Raw genomic sequence first — 22,652 nt, 5'->3', positions numbered from 1 at the left:
AGATAAAACAAGTGAATAAGTAGCTTTAAGAAGAGACCTAACACTCACGTGGCTCGAAGAACAAAGAAATGTATTCCTCTCCAAGGTCAGCATTTCAGCCAGCAGGCAGTTCTGATCATTGTGGCCATTCAGGAACTCAGGCTGATGGCAACTCTGCCATCTTCCAAATGAGGTGTCCAAGGTCATAATGCCTGGAGGAAGGGGGAAGAGCAGAAGGTCAAGGCCAGGGAATTCTACTTAAGCAAGTGAGACAGAAATTGTCCACTTCATTTCTGCTCACATTTCATCGGTAAGAGCCAAGATACATGACCAACCTTTGTTGCAAGGGGCTCTGGGAATGCAGCCCTGACGGGGCAGTCACCTACCAGTACAGCTCTACTACTATGGAGAAAGCAAAGAACACAGTTTGGAAGGACAATTAGCTGTTTCCATTCCAACTGCATTCATTACTGTAACGTGGACTAGGAAACACGCACTGAGCTACAAGGAAGGGAAGACATCTGTCTAAAGAAAACTTTGTCCTGTAAAACTGGCCTTAAGACATAACTACCACCTCAACTCTTCCTAACCAGTTGGAATTATGCAAAGGGAAGGTATTCCCTGAAATGCTCTAAGGAGAGATTTCAGATTATCAGGGAGTTTAAAAACTTGATCTTAAACAATCTAACTCAAATACCTACATAAGACCCTAGGATCCCAGTTTGTTTGGACACTTGACCAATATCGATGTGTATAGCTTGGGTAGCCAAAATAAGTTAGTTAGATGTATCCAGAGAAACTACACATACACACACAAAATAACCACACCAACAATAACAAATGTAACCGCTGACGTCTGGCTGAAAAACTTGCTCTTGTTGTACTACTTAAACACACAAAAGGTCACTTGCCCATGTACTATGGACTAGAAAAGGCTTTAGTTTAACCAACAGTCTGAGATTAACCTACCTAGGGTAGCAAAACACTTGTACCCTTTACCAGAGAAAAGATTAAGTTATAATAATTGCTAACCTTTATTGAGTGCCTACCACATGCTAGCATTTTATATTGATCATCTCATCCTAACCCTCAGAACCGTCCTGTAAAATCTTTATGAAGATATGGAAACTGATGCTCAGAGAAGTTAGGTAACTTCCTTAGGATCTCAGAAGTAATGAATGATTGAGCCAGAATTTGAACAGACCTTCTGACTGTAAAATCTATGCTCTCCTCCTCTATACCACACTGCCTCCAACTATGCCAGGAATAATTCGTGTTTGAGTCATACAGGGACACCAAAGTATACAGGATAAATTGAGCTTATCCTGAGGAGCAGAGGTTAGATTATTCTGTGTGGTTCTAGCAGAGCCAGAAAAAGTGGAAGGAAGGCACTAGAAAGTAGATTTATGTCAAGAAGGAATGAGAGCTTTCCAACAGTCCCAGCTGTCTGATAGGAGTGTCAGCTTCCACACATGGTAGTGAGTTCCACTCTGCTGGGGGGTATTCATACAAAGGCTTGACAGTCTTCTGAATTTCTTGCAATGGAAAGTAATTTCAGAGACTTCGAAGGTCGCTTCCAATACTGTGGTTCCGCTGCTCGAACTTGAAATGTACAAGATGTCATTTTATCTTCTTTGAAAACTTTTTACTTCCTTAGGATAATCACAATTTTGGTTATAGAGACTTAGATAACTGATTATCTGCTTTCTGAACCCATTTTAAGTCCTGTCAATGATTGTAGAATATAACTGAGAAACAGTAGACCATATAGGTTGAGAGTTCATTCTTAGAGTCAGATCATTGGCCCAATGATTCCAAAACTTACCAGCTGTGTCATTTAAGCTCTGCAGGCTTTGGTCTTCTCAACTGTGAATGGGAGTAATCAAATCTCTCTTACAGTGTTACTGTGTTACATACCATATTATTTAAAAATCCCTAGCATAGCACCTGGGACATGGTAAGGGCTTAAAAATGATGATGTTTTTTAATAAATAATAATAATATAGAACTCAGAGAGCAATGAAAAATCTTAATCACATCTCTATTCCCAGAATTCTTACCCTTCTCTTGGTAGACAACTGTCTGTAAACGTAACCCAACCACACATACAATATACCACCATCCCCCAAAGTGCTTGATTAGTTGGTTGATTAGAACCCAAAGTTCACTTGGGTGACTTACTGCCTTCTCCCCACGGGAAGAAGTGTGGGAGTGAGGATGGAAAGGGAGGAGGGTTGCCGTCCTCACTGCCACCAGTGAATATGTAAGAAGATCTTTCTCATTTATCACATCTCTCAGGGAAAAGATGTGCAAAATCATCTGGCCTAGATTAAATAGAACGTAACGCTCACTTCCCAGGTATACCTGGAATAAACCACAACCTTTGAAGCTCCATGCAAAGCAACCTGCTCTAGCTTTCGAGAGACAGATCGATATAAAAGTCAAGCAGAAATTTTTAAATGCTGAGGAAGGCCACTGAAACATGACAATTTTGTTGAAAGTTTAGGAATATGTTTTTATGTGTAGGCATGTTTGAAACTTGTTCATATACTGTTTTTTGTTTTGTTTTGTTCCCTTAAGGTGTAGAATTTTATATGCATTATAAGTTGCATAATTTATATAATAAATGAGTTTGTTCTGTTGGTGTAGGTAGATACATTTGAATTATTGAAAACCACAAAGAATGAAGTATTTCCTAGGTACCATCCCTGATGTGTGATATGGCTCTAACAATTGGTATAAAATAATATTTAACACTTATGAAGGATTTGCTATGCGTTAGGAACTATTTCAGTAGTTTATACGCATTGACTCATTTAATCCTCAAATCATTCATAAGGAAGATGCTTTTATAATCCCCATTTTGCAGATGAGGAAGAATGCACAGGGAAGTTAAGTAATTTGCCCTCAGTCACACAGCTACAATCAGAGACAGGATCTGAACCCAGGCAATTTGGCTCCAGAGCCTACATCCTGATCACCATTTCTGGTTATCGGACTCTGACCAAGTCCCAGGGGAATCTCAGCCAAAGTAGGACAGACTTGAAAGGAGCAGCTAGAGAGAGGTCCCAGAAGACCACAGCTGCAGCCCTGGCTTTGCAGTAGGTTGACCTACAGAATGCACTGACCATACCTCATAGCACCTCGTGGATGACTCTTGATAAATTGACTCTAGTGCTTATATATCTTGTCTCCCCAACTACAAGTCACAGTTGCTCATCTGTCAGTTACATTACTGATTTGTTCATAAATGTCAGCCTCCATTACTGTACTGAGCTCTGACCAGGCCTACCTCTATCCCTGGTAACAATGCATTGTAGCAATAGAGGCCCTGTGTCCAAATCCTATTTCCACAACTCATCACCTGTGTGACTTTGGCAAAGTGACCTTACTTCCTAGAGCAGTCATATCTATAGCCTGAAGGCAATACTTACTGATAGGACCATGAAGGTTTAAGGTAATAAATGTATACTACCAATTCCCTTTCCTCAACACCTAACATTTGAACTCTATAATTCCTTATTTCTGAACTGGATTTGCTTCTTGCCATATATGCACGTCAGAAACACACAGAAAACAGCAATTTAATTTTACTTTCAACATTATTTCTTTTTTTTTTTTTTTGCAGTATGCAGGCCTCTCACTGTTGTGGCCTCTCCCATTGCGGAGCACAGGCTCTGGAAGCGCAGGCTCAGCGGCCATGGCTCACGGGCCCAGCCGCTCTGCCGCACGTGGGATCTTCCCGGACCGGGGCACGAACCCATGTCCCCTGCATCGGCAGGCAGACTCTCAACCACTGCACCACCAGGGAAGCCCTCAACATTATTTCTTGATGTTGAAACATTAATGTTCTTTAAGAACCATCCATTTTCAATTAAGACATTCCATGATGTTGCTGGGGCCTCTTCATGAGGAGTGCCATGAAGCTCCCTCTCAAATAGACTGATTTTCTTTAAATTGCAGTAGAATACACATAACATAAAATTCACCTTCTTAGCCATTTTAAGTGTACAGTTCAGTAGTGTTAAATATATTCACATTGTTGTGCAATCCATCTCCAGAATTCTTTTTATCTTGCAAAACTGAAACTCTACACTCACAAAACAACTTCTCATTTTCTTCTCCCCCAGCCCTTACCAGTCACCATTCTACTTTCCGTCTCTGTGAACAAGACTACTCTAAGTGCCTCACGTAAATAATCATACAATGTTCGTCCTTCTGTGACTGGTTTATTTCACTTAGCATAATGTCCTCAACATGTTCATCCATGTTGTATCATGGGTCAGAATTTCCTTCCTTTTTAAGACTGAATAATATTCCATTGTGTGCATATACCACATTTTGTTTATCCATTCATTTATCAATGAATATTTCGGTTACTTCCACTTTTGGCTATTGTGAATAATGTTGCTACGAACATAGGCATAAAAATATCTCTTTGAGACCTTGCTTTCAATTCTTTTGGGTATATAACCAGAAATAGCATTGCTGGTCATATGATCATTCTATTTTTAATTTTTTGAGAAACTGCCGTACTATTTTCCACAGCATTACCATTTTACGTTCCCACCAAGAGTTCACAAAGGTTCCAATTTCTCCACACCATCACTAACGCTTGTTTTTATTTTCCAGTTTTGTTGATAGCAGCCATCCTAATGGGTGTGAGATGGTATCTCACTGTGGTTTTGATTTTCATTTCCCTAATAATTAATGATGTTGGGCATCTTTGCATGTGCTCCTTCGACATTTGTATGTCTTCTTCGAAGATATGTCTGCTCAAGTCCTTTGTTCATTTTTAAATCAGATTGTTTGGGTTTCTTTTGTTATTGAGTTGTAGGAGTTCTTTATATATTTTTGATATTCACTTCTTATCAGATATGTGTTTTGCAAACACTTTCTCCCACTCTGTGGATTGCCTTTTCACTCTCTTGATTGTATCCTTTGATCCAAAGAGTTTTTAATTTGGATGTAGTCCAATTTATTTTTTCCTTTTGTTGCCTGTGCTTTTGGTGTCATACCCATGTATAGACTGCTCTTTTATGCATAGGGCTAATAAGGCAAGAATCACTATCTCTTTACAGACTGTCTGGGAATCCAAAACCTTTGCCTCAAACATTCCCAAGGGAGCCTTGTGAGTAAATAAATAGAGCAAACCCTGCTGCAGGAACACCACCGAGGCTACTAGGCATAAAACTGGAACCCCTTGTTGGTTTATTCGGCAGCCTGTGCATGGAAGCCAGAGGGCACTGAGATGCCAGGAACAGGCTCGAGAAGCTCCTTCAGTTCAGCCCTGCCTGCTGTCACGAGCGGGACAGGCAGCCCGTGTGGAGGGTCATGTGTCAGTGCGTAATCACTAAGAAAAGCAACTCTCTGAAGGGCTGATCAACACGTCAGGGTCAGGACGCATCACATGGATATGTGGATGCCTTTCCGTGTGTGTGCGCATTTTAAGTACCTATTCAGACCTGTCAAACATGATCAAGTGTCTTTAATTAAGTGCCTGGGCCAGTCTGTATGCGCACATATGCAACTGTTCATTTCTACGCACTGTAACTTGATGAACATTTTCTGTGGAATTTCATGTTAACTTATTTATACCTAAGCAAGTAAATAAAATACATGTTGAAAGAATTTTTCCTCTTTTGCCCACTCTTGGTATTCCAGTAAACATTTTTATATTTCATACACACAAAATCCTCTCCAACTGTTTCTGCAGCCAAAATAAGACTTAGAATCTAGAGGTGGGCGAACAGTCACTTAACTGTCAAATAGCTCTAGTGAATTTTGTTTGCTTCAAATGCTCGGGCAAGCATTTGAAACAATGCACTGTGTCTAGCACTACTTCTCTTAATTTTTAATCCTGGATGTATTTCAAGAGGAATTTAATCCATCTGGTTCTGATTTACTTACTCTTAGCTCATCAGAGTGGTACTTTGTAACTGATGTTTGATGTCCAGAATGCCTTGTGGGTTTTTAGGTCATTATAAAGATTCCCCCCTGCCTGCCCATCTGCCCCTCCAAAGCACTGACCATAATCAAGAAGTTGTATTTTATTTACCTGACATAATTTTAAACGACCAGAAACGAGTACTTGACCAAATGTCAGAGCTTTCAGCCCTCCATGGTCACGATTTTGGAGTGTGATAAAGTGCAAGGCCTGGGGTGGCAGGTTGCTGGGGGCTGTGCGTGCTCAGTGGGGCCCGACTGCTCAGGAGGCAAGACCACACATTCTGCGCTGTCCCCGGGCTTGAGGTCTGTGTCCATGGTGGATGTCTCTAGGCGCCGGGAGCAGAGTTCTGAAACCTCTTTCATCTAGCACTCACACACGATGCCACAACCTCTCCCACGCCCTGTGGCACACGCAGACATAAACAGGCCCCAAGACAAGCTTTCTCATCATGCGTGCAGTCTCTTTATGATGACTTAAAAACAAGCTCTTGGGCTTCCCTCGTGGCGCAGTGGTTGAGAGTCCGCCTGCCGATGCAGGGGACACGGGTTCATGCCCCGGTCCAGGAAGATCCCACATGCCGCGGAGCGGCTGGGCCCGTGAGCCATGGCCGCTGAGCCTGCGCGTCCGGAGCCTGTGCTCCGCAACAGGAGAGGCCACAACAGTGAGAGGCCTGCGTACCGCAAAGAAAAAATATATATATATAAAAACAAGCTCTTGACTCAATAAGCCCTGCTGTATCAGGAAAATGATGTGCTCCACTGCTCATGCCCTTCCACATCCTACCAATAGGAAACTTAATACCACCTTCTCAAGCCTTGGCCCTTCTCAGAGTCCTTCAGAGAAGACCACAGAATGCTTAAATATCTCTCATGATGAGAAGAAAATTTAGTCTATCATTAGACTAAAAACACTGCACAGTTTTAGCACTAGAAGGGGTCTTTAGGAGCACATAATCTTGACCATCGTTATATCTGGAAATGGTAAACTGTCCATTTTATTTCTGCGTTTACTCTTTCTTCTAAATATCGGTGATGTATGGTCATGGCTTTAGTCAGCATCTCCATTCACCAGTCACTCAGTAAAACTTTGCTGAGCACCTCCTTTGTGTCAGATGCCCTGTGAGGCCCTGAGGTGTTCAGAAGGCAAGCAAGCTTATCCTTGCAAGAGCTACACGTTCATTCCCTGTCCATTGAAAGCTAACAGCTCAGAGTCCTTTCCCCACTGATGCTCTTTCCTTGTGAACCAACAAGTGATGTCAACTGTAAATAGGCAAAGAGCTTCAGAGGTTGCCAGACTGTCACAGATGACTTTTGAGAACCCACGTTCATCCCTAAGGCTGCTGTCAATAAATCTTGCTGACGGCCCTCTTGTTTTGATTTGTGAACTGTAGCTCTATTAGTTTTCCTACCTGACAAAGACACTCTGGATGGCATTTTGGAATCCACAGGAAATAAAGAAAACCTATATTGATCAATGTCTGTTGATGAATCCTGTTCAGCTAACAGATAAGCACTCTGCCAGCCAGCAGAGAACCCCCCCTACAGAGAGCTGCAGAGAAACATCACAGTGAGGGAGAGGAGGGTGATGAAGTACCTCTTAAAAAGAGGTCGACTAACCAAAAAAATTCTTCTTTCTTCCTTTTTTTTTTTTTAAGAAAGGACTCTATGTTTAAGTTTCTGAAAACTTAAGAGCCTGAACAGAAATAACAAGTCAATGCTAACTTACAAAAAAAAAAAAAAATGCACGTGGAGGCAAAGCAGACAAGAGGTAGAGGGCCCCGAGCATTAGTCACAAATACTTCTTGCTTCCCCTTAAAAACAGTTTCCTCAGCTTGAAATCATTCGTCTTTTGCAACATCAAAACCAAATGTATGAACATTTATATAAACTCTAGTACTACAAATATCACAGTGCCTCATTACATCTCAAGCTTCTGCATGTTGAATATTTCAGTGGTGCTTTTAGGTCTTAATGTGAATATGGAATTCTTAGAAATGAGAAGGTAGTAACCCATCACTGGCATCTTCACCTTTGTGATATTTACTTTTATCAGTTTATAGCAGTAGAAAGCTTCTCTTTGAACTGATTTGCTAGCTTTTCCATTTCCCTTAACAACTGCATTTTACTATCATACCATAAAGGAAAACTTTTCAAGCTACCGATTCATCTTGCAGTGAGGTCATCTGAATTTTTAGGACCTTAAATAGGAATCGTATTGTGAAAAGAATGAGCCTAGCTCATACCAGACAAGCTGAGCGCTTATCTTACCAGGACACAGGCTCCCCAGTGGGTGGAAGAGATGGTCATTACTGCCTTTCTTTCCTTCTCCATTAGAGTTAAGCAGATACGGTTAGTCACTGTGTAAGGGAGCATGTGGAAATGGAAGTATTCAAGTTTATGTGTGGTTGCCAGGTCTAAGTCCGCCAGGCAGTCATTTCTCTGGGAGCCTAACGTAGGCACTAAATTTTGCACTCACCCACCAAACGGGTATACTTGCCCCTTAATCTGTCTTCCTGCAGGAGGGCTCCCCTGGCACCATCCAGCCTGAACGTGGGACCAGCCTCTCCCTGGAGCCCCTTCCCGTGAATTACAGCCTGCAGCATGGGGGCTGAATAGAAAACAGCCTCCAGAAACTCAACTGGAAGGGCTGACCGGAATTCAGCTTAATGTGGAGAATGGCAGGAAAGCTTCTATTATTCTACTTCATTCTATCTGCTGTGAGGCAGCACGGCGCCTGGAGTCTGACTGAGCTTAACTCATTTCCCTGGATTTCCGAGTCATAGCCACCGTACCTACTAAAGCCAAATATCTCACTCCCGAGGCTCACTACACTTCCTGATATAGGATGCACTTGCCTGTCTCCTGGTGACCTTAAACACTAATAAAGGAGTCATAATATGACCTAGACAAGACTTGGAAGCCAACCAGAATGCAAACGATTGACGGGAGCGCTTTCAGTTATCTACTGTTTGTCCTGACACTTTGGCGTGGTTCTTTTTATTATGATTGTGGGAGTAGGAAGCTTAACAACACAATACAGGCATTGCTGTCCACACTGGTGAAGCTGAATCCTAAGGCGTGGCAAAAGAAACTCTGTGTTACAGACTGGAAACCCACAGGCACCAGTTACAACTTTTGCTCTCCTTTCCCCTGGTTTGCTGGAATGGTGGCAATGGCACTTTGGAAACAATACTTCAATGTGAATTTTCTCCAATTCTGGGCATAGGGTTAAAGGAGGAAATTCTCTCGCTGACTTTTTGCGTGGCTGACTGCTCTAATTATCTCTGCTTGCTGTTTCTCAAATGTTGTTGTTAAAGTGATTAGCACTTCTGCAGAAAGAATTCACTGTCCTTGTTAATTGGCTATACTCCAATATAAAATAAAAAGTTAAAAAAAAAAAGAATTCACTGTCCTATCCTTTCTTTTTTCAATCTTTTTATTTTCTTCCAAAATAAGATAAATGTTTGGTCTGATGCATAATGCAGATCCACGATTAAAATAGCCACTCGAATTACGAACCAGGACTGGGGAGATTACTGGAGTCATCTCTTAGGTTTGCTGGTTGTCATGTTTCAGTGTCTTTAAGCTCAAATTCCTCTTTTTTTGCGGAAGGCTTTTTATATTTCCACTATTCCTATTCCTGTCTACTTAACACATTTAGATTCAGAAGGTCATCTTATATTCAGCTGGACAGAGAGGTAGGCTGCCCAGATGTTAGTTGCTCTTTTGTATTTGGAAAGTATCCACTAAATAGTCAACTTGCAGTGAGTTCTTGTGAAACCCACCCTGGAAGTTTCAGTCTGCCATCCTTGGAGACCAATGGCCTAACATGATCTATCACAGCCATGACTAGGAATCTATATGAGGATACCTATATGCTCATCCTTCCTACATGAGCAAAACCAAATGGAGTCAGATTCCTCCACCCAGTGTACCAGGGTCAGACTGGACTGGCACATTATTCTCCATGATAACAGCCCCCAGCAGACAAGGGTATGCTATGAACATCATTTCTAATGTATTCCCTTTACATTATTCCCTTATTTCATTTCTGTGTTGAAGAATCCCTCCACTTCTTTTTAATCTATTCTATTAGATTTAACTAATACTTTTGAGTTTCTACGATGTGCTGGGCATTGTGTTAGATTCTTTCTCATATGATAATAATAAAAATTATACCTAATATTTATTATTATTATATTTATTATCTAATATTTACATGCCAGGCACTGTTGAAATACTTTATGTGAATTAACTCACTTAATCCTTGCATCAATCCTATGACAAGTTTTATTTCATTTATCAAGAAAAATTTCATGGATTTATATTGTGATTCTTACTATACAGATGATCATTCTAAGGTTCAGAGAATTTTAAGCACCTTGCTCAAGGCCAAGGACCAAGAACAAAGATTCACACCTAGAACCTTATCTACGTAGAGCATCTATCTTGGCTGTATTGCATAAATCCATAGAAAACTAATCTTAATCCTATTGGATGCTTGCTTCATCTAACTAATTCTTAGACCTGGGTTGTTTCTGTTATAGAGATTTTTTTAAGTAAATTTCTGAATTATTCTTCTACTGATCTGTTGTAGATTGATACTAACACATAGAGAAGTTAACCTGAGAAAAGTATCTGAACACAACATAATTGTAGAAGAGCAGACCCAACCATCAAACAGATATCAGGGTAGAAACATACATTAATTCTCATTGACTACAAGGTTGCAAATTCCACGTTCTACACAAATAATTAATGCAAAACCATGGTTGGTACCTCTGGAAGTGACTTTAATTCATTTGCTGTGTTTGGTTACTCACTTTGGTTATGAAAATATTATAACACATTAGTGATATTCTATTGAACAGAAATTCCCTATGAAATAACCTGGAGCAGAAAGCTAAAAATGAAGTCTTTAAAATTATTTAAATATGTTCGGGTTCAAAGAGTTTTTCCTTTCACTTTCCTTTAAATTCATGTCCATTTCCTTAGTCCTTTTTTTCAAAGATTTATTTTTCATCCTTTCAATCACCTTTGAAAACCCTCCAAGTTCTGTTTCTCTCAAGTTGTGAAGCGCAGAAATGGACACAACCTACCAACAGTGAGCAAGACATGGAGACTATTTAAAGATTCTTACCTTCCCCTCTTATATTCTAAATTCCACATACTGTACTCAGAAAGCACCATACTCCAATACATTGCCTCTTTAGCACAAAAGATAATCAATAATCTCCAGATTTTTATTTATGGTTTTTTTTGGTTGTTTTTTTTTGTTTGTTTTTTGCACACTCAGATTAAAAGTGACAAATGTATGGTCTGGTTTTCTTCTTGAATTAACCACTTTGCCTTTCTCCCTTAATCTCAGACCTGGGTGGGCTTTGTTTTTGCCTGTCCCTCACTTTGGAGGCATCTGAATCCTTCGTGTTTGCTCTGTTCCCCTGTCCAAGACTTTAACTTTAAACACAACTCCAGGATCATAACCTGTAGAATAAACTATTTCCCCAGGATACCACAGTGACCTGGTAATAATACCCATCTCCTGAGTATGTCGTAGCCCAGTCCACAAGTATAGCTAGTACAAAATTTCATATAAAAATATCATCTGCAAAGCACTGGGCCAATTATTTTTTAAATCAACAAACTCCTAACATAAATTTGATGTCATTTGCAGATGAGAAAACTGGGCTGGATGAAGTTGATTGCTTCAGTGATGCAACTAGCCCTGCCTCAACTCCGCTCTACCTAGAGGGAGGAAAGCAGACACTCCATAAACACACAGGGTTCCCACAGCTCATATGTGGGGAGGAAGCCTGGGGGTCCCTGGTTTTAAGCAGGGCTGCTCTCCACTGCAGTATCAGGGACAATCACCCTTGAATCTCCCAGAGTGTCTTCTTCCAAGAGACTGATTCAGACACAGAGCCTAGTCTTGTTTATCTTTTCATTTTTTAAAATATGCATCAGGAAGAAAGCCCTAAGGTCTCTTGTAAAAATGTCACTGAAATGTCTCCTAGTGATTTCTCAGCAGCTATTTTTCCCTGAAATAGATTTTTTCCCTAGCATTTCACCAGATATTAATGGAAATGCTAAGCTAAATTTTTAGCCATCCTTGCATGCATTGATAATTAATAAACTGACTTCCATTTTTGGTTTTATAAATCTATATATTTCTGCTCTTGGTTATATGAATTATAGTGATGAGGGACTATTAAACCATGAGAAAGTACAATAATTTTTCTTCAATTTTGGCATAAAGATTATTCCAAGGATAGAGATTTCTTATGGATTTTTAATCATTTATACATAATGAAATAAATATATCCTTTTAGATTTTCAAATATATTACTTAAGCCATGATGGGGGTCTGTCATTTTTAATTTTTGTACGTGCTTGATTTTTGTTGCATTTGTTTCAGACTGTGGTATATGAAAAGGGTGAAATTTTTTCCAAGGTGGGAGGGGGGTTTGATTACATTTTATTTCCTCCAAAGCTTGTTAGTCTCAGAAATTAGAATTCTGTATTTTCCCAGAAAAATCTAAGATGTTTGACCTAAAAGAAGCTTCAGAGATTATTAATATCAGTGTTGCTCAGAGGAGCCCTAGGGGTTCCTCAGACACACCTGAAGACAGAGGCAGGAAAAAAAGTCAGTGCAGGCTGGGATGGGGGAGGGTGAAGACAGATAGTAGAGTCCCCAGACCCTGAAGCAGGGCAGCTCCACTTTTGATCTGTTTTATACACTGAACTTCTGTGTAAGGTTTCATTTGAGAAGGCTACATGTGCTACCAGGAATATTACTAATGTTGCTAACAATAAAAAAGACTTGAAATCCAATAGTCAAATGCCTAAATTTTATAAGTGAGGAAACTGAAGTTCAGAGAGAATAAATGATTTGCTCAAAGCAGCACAGCTAGTAAAAAGTTGGCTGACAATGATTCTTAAAAATTAAAATGCTATGTTCAATTTAATCAACATTTATCAAAGGCCTACTAAGTGTAAGGTACTATGCTAGGCCTCCAGGGAATAAAGAGAACAGCATATAGCACTAGGATATAAACCTAGTATAAAATGCTAAAGAAAAGAATACTAAAGATCATTCCAACGAACCTATTGGTTTTAGAGTCAGAAGCTTTCCAAAAAAAAACACTGCAATTAAATGGCAGAATCAGGACATGAATCTAACCTTTAAAACCCCAATTATAATGCACTTTCCACTATACCATGATGCCCCCAAATTGGGTTCATGAACACCTCGTCTCTCAGGGTGATCTTCCACTTGAAAAATCTGACTGAAAATCTGTATTTTAAAGGTTCTGAAAAGTCCTAGAGTAAAGAACTGTGCTTAGCTACAGTTCCAAAACCTATGCTACAGAATACTATTCATGCCATATGTATTTAAGTCCCAAAGAACACAGTTGAGAGATTCTGCACTATATCTCTCCTCCCCTAGACTTTCTAGGTATGAAACTGAACTCCAGTAGGACCTTCTTTTAAAAACCACATTTCCATGTTTTATACATAAATCGAGCTTGAGAAATGTACTCTTAGTGATGTGTTAGACCAGATGTAATACTCACATATACATATTGTATTTGAATGCTATAGAAAATATTATGTTCATACGTCCAAATAAGCATGAATTAAACCCAATATACAAAATGCTAACAAAGTATTGTTTTAGTCTTAATATCAATTCATATCTGTTCATATCCACCATGAGAGGCTCAATGCTGTTTATTTTCTTCCTAAATATAATGTATGCATTGTAATTCACCAGAAATGTTGAATTATTTTTAGTAAGAATTGGTGAATAACTTCTTGCCCAATTTTCAGAGATAAAATGGTTTTTCTTCCAAGTGAAAATTAATTTTTTTCTTATAAACTACATATACCTTGGTGCATTTTGCTTTGGTAAGAATGCTAAAAATAGAAAAGGAATAAATAGTAAGCATTTCTCCAAAAACTACCAGGTAAAGAACACCACCCAAAATAATACTGTAAGCCTTGGGAGGGAACCTGTTCTTGCAAGATTTGCAGACGAATTTTTCAAGATTAAAAGTGTTTATATAAGTTCACAGAGTCTTGGATCTTTTCCCAGACTAAACCTCCAACACTTCTGAGGCTGGCCCATCACTAATATTTACAATATTTTGACATTTCGTAGGACGGATGCCTAGGCCTTCATGATAGGCAGGCTTCCTACTAGGATGGAGTGCTGAAACAGTTTGCAATGTGTGAAAGGTGGTCAGACAGCACTGGCGTTTTGCAACAGGAAGGAAATTATTTGCAGGTACCACGAGCTTGTTGTATCTTGTCAACTTTGTTAGTTGAGAAACATCACTGTGGACCCACTAGTATAGAGAGGGCCAGGCCACACTGCCCACCTGACAATCACTCCTTGCCAAGTGATTTGAGGCCTGTGTTTAGGCGATGTTCCTTCCTGTAGCATTACATTTTTGAACAGAAAACTTTTAGAAACAAGACTTCAAGTGTGCTGACTTTCTTAACCCTTTTATTTACTGTTTTTCTTTTTGGCCGCACTGTGTGGCATGCAGAACTCCCCAGACCAGGGATCAAACCTGTGCCCTCTGCAGTGGAAACGTGGAGTCTTAACCACTGGACCGCCAGGGAAGTCCTATTTATTTGTTTGTTTGTTTGTTTGTTTTTGGCTGCGTTGGGTCTTCGTTGCTGTGTATGGGCTTTCTCTCTAGTTGCGGCGAGCAGGGGCCACTCTGCGTTGCAGTGTGCAGGTCTCTCACTGCAGTGGCTTCTCTTGCTGTCGAGCACAGGCTCTAGGCACGCAGGCCTCAGTAGTTGTGGCTCGCAGGCTCAAGAGCACAGGCTCAGTAGTTGTGGCGCACGGGCTTAGCTGCTCCGTGGCATGTCAGATCTTCCTGGACCAGAGATTGAACCCATGTGCCCTGCACTAGCAGGCTGATTCTTAACCACTGCGCCACCAGGGAAGTCCGAGGGAAGTCCTCTTAACTCTTTTAAATAAGACCTAGCGTAGTGACTTACACTTAGTTGGGCTTTAATAGTAAGAATTTTCAACAAATCCATGCACTTACCAAGTTGGAACATGTAAGATAAAGTAAATCCTGTGCTCTCTGGTAACATATACCTCTAATGATCCACTTATCCAATGTGATTTATTATTTTTTTCCAATTTGGTCATTCCTAATAATGCTTCTAAAACATCGCATAATTATTGTACCTTCATTGCCAACAGCAATAGTAGAATAAAGCCACAGGTGCTCTCTTACCTGCTAAAATAGGATTCTCCTCCAAAATCATCCTTGTTACTTGGCTGCTTTTAAGAGGTCCATTTCCCTTAGATTATGAGGGTCCACACCTGCAATATGTATACTCAGGTTTCTCCAATCTCAATAGTTTTCATGTGTGATCAGATATAAGAAACTCTTAGGAAAGAGAGAAACGGAGGAGCTGTGGGTCCTGCTCTCAGAGAGCTTCGATCTCATTATGGAATTAAGCCAAACACGAATACAGGCAGGAGCGCTGATCGGTCACTTATTAGTGACATTTGAAAGTGCTACTGTAGAAGTAGGGATTCGGATGCTCATCTTGACAAAAAAGAAGTTCGATAATTGCACGTGTTCACCTGCCTTTAGAGAATGGGGGATATAAACGAGACTATCCTCATTCATCATATGATTTAAAGCCAAAAATCAAGGCTGCCATTCTTCCTGAGGTACGTGTGTGCTTCCTCCTCCATCATCCACAGGAGTGTCCAAGCCTTTAGGCCTTTCTTTTCCTACCTGGACCCAGCCTAACTCTTTATGGGAGTTTGATCTTTCACTTTCCAGAGTTCTACAGCAGGATTAGAAAGGGGCCAATCTAACAAGAGAGAAGAAGAAATGAACACACCCATAAAGGTAATCCCAACTGGGGTTCTCTTCTTCTAATCGGTCACCATGTCTATCAACGTGCTTGATAATTTGCAACCTGCAGTCCTGTGACATGGGCTTAGTCTATTTGAAATGCAGTTCCCAGGCAACCTGGGGGCAGCTCTCAGCAGTGAAACATTTAAGGTGGCAAGCAAAAGGTGCCTGTCTGGGAGTCCAGCCCTATGAGAATATGTCCTATGAGGTAAGCCTGACAGTTGAAGGGAAAAATTGCAAGAAGCTGTCTAACTGCCATGGCAATAGAAACTTAACCCAAGTGTTTTCAGGTAACGGCCAGCCCTGGGCCTGGCTCCCTTCCATGGGCCCCACAGCACATGGCCCTGTATGAAGTGGGTGTTTTACAGCAAGTTACAGCAACGCAGCTGTTTGCACTAGAACTTAACCCAGGTATGCCAGACAGCTGTGCCAAAGCACGTCTTACTGTTTCATTAATTCAAAAGCAACCCACGTAAAAACGCTACGTGACCCTGACTGCTAGTTTCAGTTCTATGTCAAGAACTGGTTATTTAATTCAATTTAATAAAACATTTTTGTGTACCAAATATGTGTTTGTCACCTGGAAATAAAGAAGGTACAGGCCCTGACTTAGAGACAAAAACATCACCCCAACTGGTAAGCAGCATCCTATCCAGCAGGAATAAACACACACACATTATAATTCAATGATAGGTGCAAAAATAGAAATAAATATGAACTAAATGGTGAAACAGAAAAAAGAATGGTTACTTCTGACTACTCCTGATAGTCAGAAGTGGCTTCCCAAAGGTGATGCTATTTAAACTGGAATTTGTAGGATAAATAAAAATTCTCTAGGCAGAAAAGAGAGGGAAAAGGCCTAACAAACAGAGGGAATATAACGCACCAAAGTATGAAATGCAAAATATGGTGGGAGAAAAATGAGTAGGTTATATTTATTGAGGTTAATTCTTGAACAAATGAGTCTGGGTGAGCAGTTCCTGCTTATAAAGCCCTGGGTGTCATGCCTGGAATTGTAACCTGTACAGTACCCATGGGGAGCCTTTAAAGGGTGCTTCCCAGGGTGTGACATGACTCTGGCAGCCCCTAGGGGAGGATACATTGGAGGAGGAAACTCGGGGCAGCTGAGAGGCTACTGCAAAAGTCCAGGCAAGAGAAACTGAGGGGCTGGAGTGAGGTGTTCACCGTGATGACACTGAGGAAGGATAATTCTGTTGGATGGGCTCAGAGAAACTGCAAGTTTCCCCATTCGTTCTGTAGCTAGACTTTGGGGTTTGTTGTACACAGATTTGTGGGTGAGTAAAAAGGACCATCATGGTTAGAAAGGAGTCTTAATGGAAGAATACTAAAATGATAGAATTCTAGGACATTAACATTGAAAATTACCCAAAGAGATCTATTCCAACTCCCCCATCTACCTACAAGTGAGTTGGCTAATTAATGGCAAATTCCAGCCTGGCAGCCACATCCCCGGCCAGTGAGAAACTGGGTTGTTTTGTGGGGGTATTGTTATGGGTTGAACTGTGTACCCAAAAAAGAGATATTTAAGGAGTCCTAACCCCCAGCACCTATGAACGCAACCTTATTTGGAAATAGTGTCTTTGCAGGTGTAATCACAATGAAGTCACTAGAGTGGGCCCTAATCCAATAGGACTGGTGACCTTATAAGAAGCCGTGTGAAGACAAGGGACACGGAAGAATGCCGTGTGAAGATGGACGCAGAGACGGGAGTTACTTGGCTGCAAGCCAAGGAAAGCCAAGAATTATGGCCACCCCCAGAAATTAGGAAGAGGCAAGGAAGACTCCACTCAGAATCTCAGAGGGAACATGGCCCTGCCACCACCTTGATTTCAGACTTTAGGCCTTAACAACTATGAGAGAGTAAATTTCTGTTGTTTTATGATACCTGTTTATAGTAGCTTATAACAGCCCTAGGCGCCAAAGGGAAAGGGGGGGTGGAACTAATTAGGAGTTTGGGCTTAATATGTACATACTACTATATATAAAATAGATAACAATGACTTACTGTATAGCAAAGGGAACTATACCCAATATCTTGTAATAAACTATAATGGAAAAGAATCTTAAAAAGAATATGCATATATTTATATATATATATATGTCCAGGTGAATCACTTTATGTATACCTGAAACTAACACAACATTGTAAATCAACTATATTTCAATTAAAAAAAAAAAACAGCCCTAGGAAACAAAGTAGCCCTAGGAAACTAATACAGATATCGTTAATGTTTGAATGGGATGTGTGTGTGTGTGTGTGTGTGTGTGTGTGTGTAAGCTTAAACATCTTCGAAGATAATGCCTAACGCAGAGCTTAAAAAAAAAAGACTATAAATTTTACACACTGTAAACCAATTTGGTTCGATAGTAAATCTCATTATCACATTTTTCACACAATGAAAAGATTTTAGCATGTACAATTTGAGTATACTTTATAAAGCGTTTTCATCCATTATCTCATATAATCCTCACACCAGTTCTGGGAGGTGGGACTCATGAGAAAACCACTGATTGTCACTGATTGTGAGTTACCCTGTGATGGAGTGAAAGTCAAATTACAAGACTTCCGGCTTCAAATCCTGTGCTGTTGCCTGCATTCGCCCCATCGGTGACTCTAACCGCTCATGTCCGCTGAGAATCATTCAGGATAAACTGAGGTTACAGATGAGGGAGATCGCTGCACTGCAATTGCTTACACGTGTATTCAAAAAGAATGGGCTAGAGATATTAGTGCAAGTGCCAGCAAGCAGGTCTACTTCCAGGAAAGAAGTGCTAGCGATACAATGTAATAATGTAAATAGTCTAATTCATTCCAACAAACGTTTATATTCAGAGATTTGAGGAGTAGAAAAAAGAGCCTATAAAATGACATGTTGTTGCATCTCCTCCCTAGCTGTCTCCCGAGTCTGAAAAAATAAGCTTTCCTTATAAATATAAAAAGGGATATTTATAGCCTTGGAAACCAGAACCAACTCAGCTTCCCCAAACAAGAGGGGTCTCTTCTTGCCTCACGCATGATCCTATGATTTACTATCTCGATTCTCATTGTGGGATTTTTTTATGGTTGATAAGAAAAATCATGCCTCAGGCAAGTGACACGGTTCAGTTTTTGTTGTTTTTGATTTGGAGTTTTTGTTCGTTTATTTACTTTTTTCATTTTTGAGGCATTAAAAAACTCATGTAGGTATTTGCAGGGAGACAGCTGACCAACAATTAAACAGAAGAGGAGGAATCAACTTCTTGAAATGACGTGATACATGGCCCAAAACGCCACTTATCAGAAATTGGCTAAGAGTATTATGTTAATTACAGCAGTGCCATGCCTCTGGCCTGTGTGGAGGAAGGGGTGGGGGGAGAGAAGGAAGAGGAAGGAAGCGTCTCCACATGTACAGATCAGTGAATGACAGTGGTTTCCTACTAGCAGTCTTATGGATCTCTATTAACGGAGCAGGAGAGTCATATCTAGTCTCAACCAGGAGGAGTCCTTGACACAGCAGCAGTGAAGCGCTGCATTTCTAAGAACTAACCAAGTTTTGGGTCATTCTCTGTTTTATCTCCTATAAGTACTTAAAAGTCAAGGATAGTGACTCAAAGGGGAACCTCAGCCTTTCATCTCTCTGACTGGGCTGAAGGCAAATTCATGACCAATCCTCCATCCAGGCCATAAATGTATATCATGTTTGGTCTCAGGACGGACACCAGAAACGCAGCAAATAATGTCTGTCTCCACATCTGCACTAAAGACCTTCTCCATTAGAGCTGTGACTCTGAGTGTGTGGAAGAGTTCTCCAGACTCAGGATATTTGCCCAGTTGATGAAGAGTTTCAGTTGTTGCTTTGAATGTACTGACACATGCTCACAAAGCCTTCTCCACCCTTCATCCACTCACACCCTTAAATAAAAGTCAGGTTAATTATGTTACAATATAATCCACAGGAACATCCAAATTCTTCACTGGAATGTCAGGTATTGTCCATTATTTTAAATAAAGAAGTCATGAGTTACATGTTGGAAGTTTGTTTTCTTTTTTCCTTTCTTTTTTTTGGGGGGGAGGGGGAGGTAACAGATTCTTATTTTAATATTTATTGTAAAAGGACTTGGATTTGCCCTATAGCATTTAAAGTAAAAATTGTCATCCCCCCCATAACCCCACATGCTTGCAAATGTTTGCAAAGATTTTATCCAAAAGTTCCAAAGGTCGAGAAGCGTCTCACGTGGATAATTGAGACACAACAACTAAATTCAATAGATTTAATGCAGATTTTTGTGGCTCTAAGAATTAAAACATGAGCCCCACTCACCTCTTTACAACTGTCCCCGCATAGCTTACGAGAAACTGAGTGCCTAGCCAACCCCAAGGCTGTGAAGGGCCATCCTGGAATAGGAACCCACAGCCAACCCAGGGCACCACACACAGCTTTTGACTTTTCGCCCATTAGTTAGCTACTCTGCCCAGATTTCCAGGAGAAGAACAAGACTGCCTGCTCCTCCACTGCCCCAGAGCTGCGAGTGACCTCCCAGAAGCACAGTGGAGCTCGCGGGGCAGTTGCTGTGAGGTCTGGGACTCCCCCAGCACTGAAGCGGTTAACTTGTAGGAAGACCCAGAGAAAGAAAAACAGACTAAGAACTGCCTTGTGCTGGGAGGAGGGCTAGAAAACGAGGCTGTTGCTGTTGTTTTCATTGTGTGCACTCTAATCAGGGAGAGTAAGAACAATGATGCATGTAATGCTGATTTTGGAACGTGTCCATGCAGCTTTTCCCAGGCTAGACAGCCTTGGGAACAACTGATAGAGTGGCACACCAGGAGCACAGCCTCAATCACCAAGCCCAGGGCAGGGCAGCCTTTTCTGTGGATAAAATATGTGAGGGATGACAAGAATCTTCCCAGCATGGGAAGTGGCAGTAACAAAAAAATACACAACAGGGGAAAACTGTGAAGGTTTTGCATCTCCCAGCCCGGCCACCGGGACGTGTTATTTGCAAGATAGGCGACTTCTCCTTCTGCCCACCCACCCCATTTTTCTTTTTTGTTTGTTTGTTTCCCTCTTTGCATTCAACTTGCCCTCCCTTTCTCCCCCACTCCCATCCCCCAAACTCCCTCCACCACACTTTGAAGCGGAGATGAAAGCCCTGTGTCGTGGCTGCTGGCACCAAGCAAGCAGGGGGACCGCTGAAGTGTGCTTTAGTTTAAGATGCTGTACTTTTCTCCCAAGGAAAAGGGGGGAAAAATCAGCTTGAAACAATACATCGCATTTTGCTGGGGAGCATACTTTATGTAACTAGGACTCAAACATGGTCCTAATTTTTCAAAGCTCTTGTCTCCAAGGATAAGGGAAGAACTTAAAATGTGGTGTCCTCCCTCAAAGTGAATGCATATAACTGTGAGGGCTTGGGAGTGCAATTGTTTAATAAAATAAAACAAGAAAGAGACAAAAATCAGGGGCATGAGCTTTTTGGTATTGACACAGCAGCAGATCACACAACTTTCTCAAGGGTTATTGACACGGCTCCCTTATTTTGAAACAGCACATTCAAGCTATGCGGTACTAAATGATTCTGAAGGAATGACTTCCATACATTTACTTAATTATTTTCTTACCAGACTTAGCAAATAAAAATTCAACCTTCGTTCATTAATCGTGACAATGTACCAAACTAGCGTAAAAGATGTTAACTGGGAAAACTGGCTGTGAAATATAGGGAACTCTTTGTACCATCTTTGCAACTTTTTTGTAAATCTAAAACTATTATAAAATAATTATCAAAGAGAAAAAAAAATTCAGAACACCCAGTTAAATCTGAATCTCAGCTAGACAATGATAAGTCTTTAGTATAAGTATGTCCCAGGCAATATTTGGAATAAACTTATGCTAAAAATATACTTGCTATTTATCTGAAATTCAAATTTAACTAAATGTCCTATAATATATCTGGCAACTATACTAGTTAGGATAGTTTTAAAATCAACTTATCTTTTTAAAAAACTTACGTTAAAACATTTTTAAAGCTTTGTTATAACATGAATTTATTTGCTATTCGTCAAATTTGAATGTAGAAATATTCAACATATTGTTCTTACAACAACAGACTACCTGTAGTAAGGCCCTTCTGTGTCCCTGTCAACCAGTCCCTTAAACATACACACATATACACAACACCCTACACTTCCCCTGCCCCCATCCCCCAGCAGGCATATTCCATAGGGATTTTAAAAGGATCCTATGTATGTATTTTTTCCATCAAAGAAAGGGCTGGCTAATGTGTTGCTTCGAGCAATAGGTCAATGTTTATAATCAACTCCTACCATGGAAAGTGCATATAGCTCCCACTTGGCCATTTCTTAAAACTGCAGCTGCTTTGTCAAATAGCAATAGCTCATGAGATCTAAATGAAGCATAATTATTTTGGGTTAAAAAATTTTCCCCAATTTATCTTCTTAATGCCCTGAAACCTGGTTTTATTATTTTTTATTTAGTTTTTTAAAAAAATGTGCTTATAGACACAAAATCAACCCAAAGGAACCATTTGGAAAGCTCAGCTGACTTGGTTCTGGATGCTGTACCTGCAAACCTCTCGTGTCCGCTCTTGTTCATGTAATACTGTGTTCACTTGAACTTGGACAAAGTTGAAGGCCTGGTATTTTTGCCCCTCACAGCTGTCAATCATGGGGACTGAAGAGGGGGCTGAAAGAAAAACTAAGAATAAAGGAGAAGATTTCTGAGCGGTTTTGAACTCTCAATGTACATGAAATTCAGACAATGCTTAGATAAGGGGTGAAGGTTGAATTTAAACCTGGATCAGGAAGAC

The sequence above is a fragment of the Aethalodelphis obliquidens genome, unplaced genomic scaffold (genome assembly GCF_003676395.1).
Source record: "Aethalodelphis obliquidens isolate GAN/ISIS:26980383/991018 unplaced genomic scaffold, ASM367639v1 scaffold3, whole genome shotgun sequence".
Classification (NCBI taxonomy): domain Eukaryota; kingdom Metazoa; phylum Chordata; class Mammalia; order Artiodactyla; family Delphinidae; genus Aethalodelphis; species Aethalodelphis obliquidens.
This window is presented reverse-complemented; position numbering follows the sequence as displayed.